Here is a 7,301-nt window from a genome sequence, read left to right on the forward strand (position 1 = left end):
GGCTAGTGACCTATAGGATAGGTTGGGTTTATATGGTTGTTGATGATAGTTGAGTGATGTTGTATGTTGGATTGATGTTGCTATGTTGAGAAATGATGATGTTGAGATATGATGATTTATGATTTTGAATGACTGCATATTGATGGATATTAATGTAATGTATGAAGGAGGATGAAAATGAGAATTTATAGAGATAAAGTGATGATTGGTGAATGTGTTGATGGAGGATTGATTTTAGAGCTATATACTTGGGGTTTGGTGATTGAAAATGGTGAATGGTAACCCAAGAGGGTAAATTGTGCTGTAAATGGACTTTTGGTATTGATCTAGTTGGATGTGGCTTGTGGATTTGGTAGATTTGGGTATATGTGAAAGTTGGGTAAAAAGGGATTTTTGGTAAACTTTGTCTGATTATAACTTTTGCTTCGGTTTTCAAAATTTGATGAAATTTATTTAGAATTAAAGATCTTTGAAAACCCTTTAAATTGATATAAAGTTTGTAAAATTTGAAATTTTGTAGACGAAGTTATGATCATTCAAAGTTAGTGTTAAAAATCTGAAATTCTACTAAGCTACAGAATTTTATGATTTCTAATGTGTGCGCGTGCACAACTGATGAGCGGATAATTTATACGCTTTTTGACAATGTTTTTAGTAGAATCTAGTTACTTTTAGGGATATTTTCATTAGTTTTTATGTTAAATTCACATTTCTAGACTTTACTATGAGTTTGTGTGTTTTTCTGTGATTTCAGGTATTTTCTGGCTGAAATTGAGGGACTTGAGCAAAAATCAGATTCAGAGGTAGAAGAAGGACTACTGATGCTGTTGGATTCTGACCTTCCTGCACTCAAAGTGGATTTTCTGGAGCTACAGAACTCAAAATGGCGCGCTTCCAATTGCGTTGGAAAGTATACATCCAGGGCTTTCCAGCAATATATAATAGTCCATACTTTGGCCAAGTTTAGACGATGTAAAAGGGTGTTGAACGCCAGTTCTACGCTGCTGTCTAGAGTTAAACGCCAGAAACACGTCACAAACCAGAGTTGAACGCCAGAAATACGTTACAACCTGGCGTTAAACTCCAGAAAGAGCCTCTGCACGTGTAACATTCAAGCTCAGCCCAAGCACACACCAAGTGGGCCCCGGAAGTGGATTTATGCATCAATTACTTACTTCTGTAAACCCTAGTAACTAGTTTAGTATAAATAGGACTTTTTACTAATGTATTTGACATCTTCGGATCATCATGGATTGTATTTTGATCCTATGATCTCGTTTTGGGGGCTGGCCATTCGGCTATGCCTGGACCTTTCACTTATATATTTTCAACGGTAGAGTTTCTACACTCCATAGATTAAGGTGTGGAGCTCTGCTGTTCCTCAAAGATTAATGCAAGTACTACTGTTTTTCTATTCAATTCAACTTATTCCGCTTCTAAGATATTCATTCGCACTTCAACCTGAATGTGATGAACATGACAATCATCATCATTCCCTATGAACGCGTGCCTGACAACCACTTCCGTTCTACTTTAGATTGAATGAGTATCTATTGGATCTCTTAATCAGAATCTTCGTGGTATAAACTAGATTGATGGCGGCATTCATGAGAGTCCGGAAAGTCTAAACCTTGTCTGTGGTATTCCGAATAGGACTCTGGGATTGAATGACTGTGACGAACTTCAAACTCGCGAGTGTTGGGCGTAGTGACAGACGCAAAAGGAGGGTGAATCCTATTCCAGTATGATCGAGAACCTCAGATGATTAGTCGTGCTGTGACAGAGCATTTGGACCATTTTCACAAGAGGATAGGATGCAGCCAGTGGCAAGGGTGACGCCTCCAGACGATTAGCCATGCAGTGACAGCGCATCGGACCATTTTCCACAGAGGATCAAAAGTAGCCATTGACAACGGTGATGTCCTTACATAAAGCCAGCCATAGAAAGGAGTAAGACTGATTGGATGAAGACAGCAGGAAGGCAGAGGTTTAGAGGAACGAAAGCATCTCCATGCATTTATCTGAAATTCTCACCAAGGATCTACATAAGTATTTCTATCCTTATTTTATTATTAATTTTCAAAAACTCCATAACTATTTTATATCCGCCTGACTGAGATTTACAAGGTGACCATAGCTTGCTTCATACCAACAATCTCCGTGGGATCGACCCTTACTCACGTAAGGTTTATTACTTGGACGACCCAGTGCACTTGCTGGTTAGTTGTATCGAAGTTGTGAATGAAAAACAATTTATTAAGACGTGCGTATAGAGTTTTTGGCGCCGTTGCCTGAGATCACAATTTCGTGCACCAAGTTTTTGGCGTCGTTGCCGGGGATTGTTCGAGTTTGGACAACTGACGGTTCATTTTGTTGCTTAGATTGGGTAATTTTCTTCTTATTTTCAAAAAGTTTTCAAAAAAATTTTTCAAAAATCTTCCAAAAATTTTCTCCTTTGTTTTTGAAAAAAAAATATTTTAAAATAAATGTTTTCAAAAATATATTTTTCTTCAGAATTTTTAAGAATGAATTCTAGAGTTTTATGAAGCATGTTGAAGCCTGGCTGGCTGTAAAGCCATGTCTAATTCTTTTGGATAAGGGCTTCCAACCATCAGCATAGAGGCAGGTTAATTGGTATGTCAGCTGTGTCATGTCTGAGTTACATACTAAAGCTTGGCTAGCTATTAAGCCATGCCTAACCCTCAGATTGGAGCTTTAGAATAAGAATACAAGATTCCTGGAATTCATATTAAAATTTTCTGGAATCCCAATTTTTCTTTTTCAAATAATTTTCGAAAAATATACAATAAAAATACAAAAAAAATCATAAAATCAAAAAAAATTTCAAAAATATTTCATGTTTCTTGTTTGAGTCTTGAGTCAAGTTGAAAGTTTGGTGTCAATTGCATGTTCATCTTGCATTTTTCGAAAAAATCATGCATTCATAGTGTTCTTCATGATCTTCAAGTTGTTCTTGGTAAGTCTTCTTGTTTGATCTTGATGTTTTCTTGTTTTGCATATTTTCTTGTTTTTCATGTGCATTTTTGCATCCATAGAGTCTAAACATGAAAGATTTCTAAGTTTGGTGTCTTGCATGTTTTCTTTGCATATAAAAATTTTCAAAAATATGTTCTTGATGTTCATCATGATCTTCAAAGTGTTCTTGGTGTTCATCTTGACATTCATAGTGTTCTTGCATGCATTCCTTGTTTTGATCCAAAAAGAAAAGAGAAAAACATGAAAATGATGTTTTAATTTTTTCTCTCTCATCATAAAAATTCAAAAATAAAAAAAAAAATCTTTCCCTTTTTCTCCCTTAAAATTTCGAAAATTGGATTTGACTTTTTCAAAAATTTTTAAAAATCTTGTTTTTATGAGTCAAATCAAATTTTCAATTTAAAAATCTTATCTTTTTCAAAATCTTTTTCAAAAATCAAATCTTTTTCATTTTTCTTAGTTATTTTTGAAAATTTTAAAAATATTTTTCAAAAATCTTTTTCTTATCTTTATCACATAATTTTCGAAAATAACATCATCAATTAATGTTTTGATTCAAAAATTTCAAGTTTGTTACTTACTTGTTAAGAAAGATTCAAACTTTAAGTTCTAGAATCATATCTTGTGATTTCTTGTGAATCAAGTCATTAATTGTGATTTTAAAAAAATCAAATCTTTTTCAAAACTAATTTCAATCATATCTTTTCAAAAATATCTTCTTATCTTATCTTTTTCAAAATTTGATTTTAAAATATCTTTTCTAACTTCTCATCTTCTTATCTTTTCAAAATTGATTTTCAAATTTATTTCAACTAACTAACTAACTTTTTGTTTGTTTCTTATCTTTTTCAAAATCACCTAACTAACTCTCTTTCTCTAAATTTCGAAAATATCTCCCCTCTTTTTCAAAATTTCTTTTTAATTAATTTATTATTCTAATTTTTTATTTTAATCTTCGAAAATTACTAACCTTTTTCAAAAACAATTTTCGAAAATCACTAACTCTTTTTCAAAAATAATTTTCGAAAATTCTCCTTCTCTCTTCATCTCACATCTCTGCTCTCCTCACCCTTGTGTTTCTTTCATTACATTACATTCTTTTCTTCTCCTTTTCTTCCACTCACCTAAAGGGAACCTCTATACTTGGGTAAAAAGGATCCCTATTATTATTATTTTTCTGTGCCCTCTTCTTTGTCATATGAGCAGGAGCAAGGACAAGAAAATTCTTGTTGAAGCAGATCCAGAACCTGAAAGGACTCTGAAGAGAAAACTAAGAGAAGCTAAATTACAACAATCCAGCAAGCACCTTTCAGAAATTTTCGAACAAGAAGAGGAGATGGCAGCCGAAAATAATAATAATGCAAGGAGGATGCTTGGTGACTTTACTGCACCTAATTCCAATTTACATGGAAGAAGCATCTCCATCCCTACCATTAGAGCAAACAATTTTGAGCTGAAACCTCAGCTAGTTTCTCTGATGCAGCAGAACTGCAAGTTTCATGGACTTCCATCTGAAGATCCTTTTCAGTTCTTAACTGAATTCTTGCAGATATGTGATACTGTTAAGACTAATGGAGTAGATCTTGAAGTCTACAAGCTCATGCTTTTCCCTTTTGCTGTAAGAGACAGAGCTAGAGTATGGTTGGACTCTCAACCTAAAGATAGCCTGAACTCCTGGGATAAGCTGGTCAAGGCTTTCTTAGGCAAGTTCTTTCCTCCTCAAAAGCTGAGTAAGCTTAGAGTGGATGTTCAAACCTTCAGACAGAAAGAAGGTGAATCCCTCTATGAAGCTTGGGAGAGATACAAAGGACTGACCAAAAAGTGTCCTTCTGACATGCTTTCAGAATGGACTATCCTGGATATATTCTATGATGGTCTGTTTGAGTTATCTAAGATGTCATTGGATACTTCTGCAGGTGGATCCATTCACCTAAAGAAAATGCCTGCAGAAGCTCAAGAACTCATTGACATGGTTGCTAACAACCAGTTCATGTACACCTCTGAGAGGAATCCTGTGAGTAATGGGACGCCTCAGAAGAAGGGAGTTCTTGAAATTGATACTCTGAATGCCATATTGGCTCAGAACAAAATATTGACTCAGCAAGTCAATATGATTTCTCAGAGTCTGAATGGAATGCAAGCTGCATCCAACAGTACTCAAGAGGCACCTTCTGAAGAAGAGGCCTATGATCCTGAGAACCCTACAATAGCAGAGGTAAATTATATGGGTGAACCTCATGGAAACACCTATAATCCATCATGGAGAAATTATCCAAATTTCTCATGGAAGGATCAACAAAAGCCTCAACAAGGCTTTAATAATGGTGGAAGAAATAGGTTTAACAATAGTAAACTTTTTCCATCATCCACTCAGCAACAGACAGAGAACTCTGAACAAAATACCTCTAATTTAGCAAACTTAGTCTCTGATCTATCTAAGGCCACTGTGAGTTTCATGAATGAAACAAGGTCATCCATTAGAAATTTGGAGGCACAAGTAGCCCAGCTGAGTAAAAGGATCACTGAAATCCCTCCTAGTACTCTCCCAAGCAATAACAGAAGAGAATCCAAAAGGAGAGTGCAAGGCCATTGAATTAATTACCATGGCCAAACCTGTAAGGGAGGGAGAGGACGTGAATCCCAAGGAGGAAGACCTCCTGGGACGTCCAGTGATCAATAAGGAGTTTCCCTCTGAGGAACCAAAGGAATCTGAGACTCATCTAGAGACCATAGAGATTCCATTGAACCTCCTTATACCATTCATGAGCTCTGATGAGTATTCCTCTTCTGAAGAGAATGAGAATGTTACTGAAGAGCAAGCTGCCAAGTTTCTTAGTGCAATCATGAAGCTGAATACCAAATTATTTGGTATTGAGACTTGGGAAGATGAACCTCCCTTGTTCTCCAATGAACTAAGTGATCTGGATCAACTGACATTGCCTCAGAAGAAACAGGATCCTGGAAAGTTTATAATACCTTGTACCATAGGCAACATGATCTTTGATAAGGCTCTGTGTGACCTTGGTTCAGGGATAAACCTCATGCCCCTCTCTATGATAGAGAAACTGGGAATCTATGGGGTGCAAGCTACTAAAATCTCATTAGAGATGGTAGACAATTCAAGAAAACAGGCTTATGGACAAGTAGAGGACGTGTTAGTAAAGGTTGAAGGCCTTTACATCCCTGTTGATTTCATAGTCCTAGATACTGGGAGGGATGAGGATGAATCCATCATCCTTGGAAGACCCTTCCTAGCCACAGCAAGAGCTGTGATTGATGTTGACAGAGGTGAACTAGTCCTTCAATTGAATGAGGACTCCCTTGAGTTTAAAACTCAAGGACATCCTTCTGTAAACATAGAGAGGAAGCATAAAAAGCTTCTCTCAAAACAGAGTCAACCAGAGCCCCCACAATCAAACTCTAAGTTTGGTGTTGGGAGGCCACAACCAAACTCTAAGTTTGGTGTTGAACTCTCATATCCAAACTCTAAGTTTGGTGTTAGAGAGTCTCAACAATGCTCTGAACATCTGTGAGGCTCCATGAGAGCCCACTGTCAAGCTATTGACATTAAAGAAGTGCTTGTTGGGAGGCAACCCAATTTTTATCTAATTTTTATTTTCATGGTTTTTCATGTTTTATTAGGTACATGATCATGTGGAGTCACAAAATAAATAAAAAAATTGAAAACGGAATAAAAAAAACAGCAGAAGAAAAATCACACCCTGGAGGAGGATCTCACTGGCGTTTAAACGCCAGAACAGAGCATGGTTCTGGCGCTGAACGCCCAAAATGTGTAGCATCTGGGCGTTTGAACGCCAGAATTGCACCCTGGAGAAGAGCTGGCGCTGAACGCCCAGAACAAGCATGGTTCTGGCGTTCAACGCCAGAAATGGGCAACAAATGGGTGTTCAACGCCCAGAAGTTGTGTGCAAGGGCATTTTGCATGCCCAATTTGGTGCAAGGTTGTAAATCCTTGAACACCTCAGGATCTGTGAACCCCACAAGATCACCTCAGGATCTATGGATCCCACAGGATCCCCACCTACCTCCACTCACTTCTTCTCACCCCTCTTTCACACAATCCCATAAACACTCTTCCCCAAAACTCTTCACCAATCACCTCAATCTCTCTTCCCTATTACCACTTCACCACTCACATCCATCCACTCTTCCCTATAAACCTACCCCATAAACTCCACCTACCTTCAAAATTCAAAATCAATTTCCCACCCAAACCCACCCTATTGATGGGAAAATTTTTGGAAAAAAACGAATTTCCAAAACACCCGAAACTAACCGGCAAG

The 7,301-nt window shown here is 37.0% G+C and overlaps 1 non-coding gene across 1 annotated transcript; it reads right to left on the bottom strand.

Moving 5' to 3' along the window:
* Positions 1–4,729: 4,729 nt before the first annotated feature.
* Positions 4,730–4,837, bottom strand: LOC112725897 (small nucleolar RNA R71). The gene has a single exon (XR_003164977.1). It is a non-coding gene; the product is annotated as a small nucleolar RNA R71 (small nucleolar RNA).
* Positions 4,838–7,301: the final 2,464 nt, after the last annotated feature.

Source organism: Arachis hypogaea, chromosome 11 (assembly GCF_003086295.3).
Source record: "Arachis hypogaea cultivar Tifrunner chromosome 11, arahy.Tifrunner.gnm2.J5K5, whole genome shotgun sequence".
NCBI classification, from domain to species: Eukaryota; Viridiplantae; Streptophyta; class Magnoliopsida; order Fabales; family Fabaceae; genus Arachis; species Arachis hypogaea.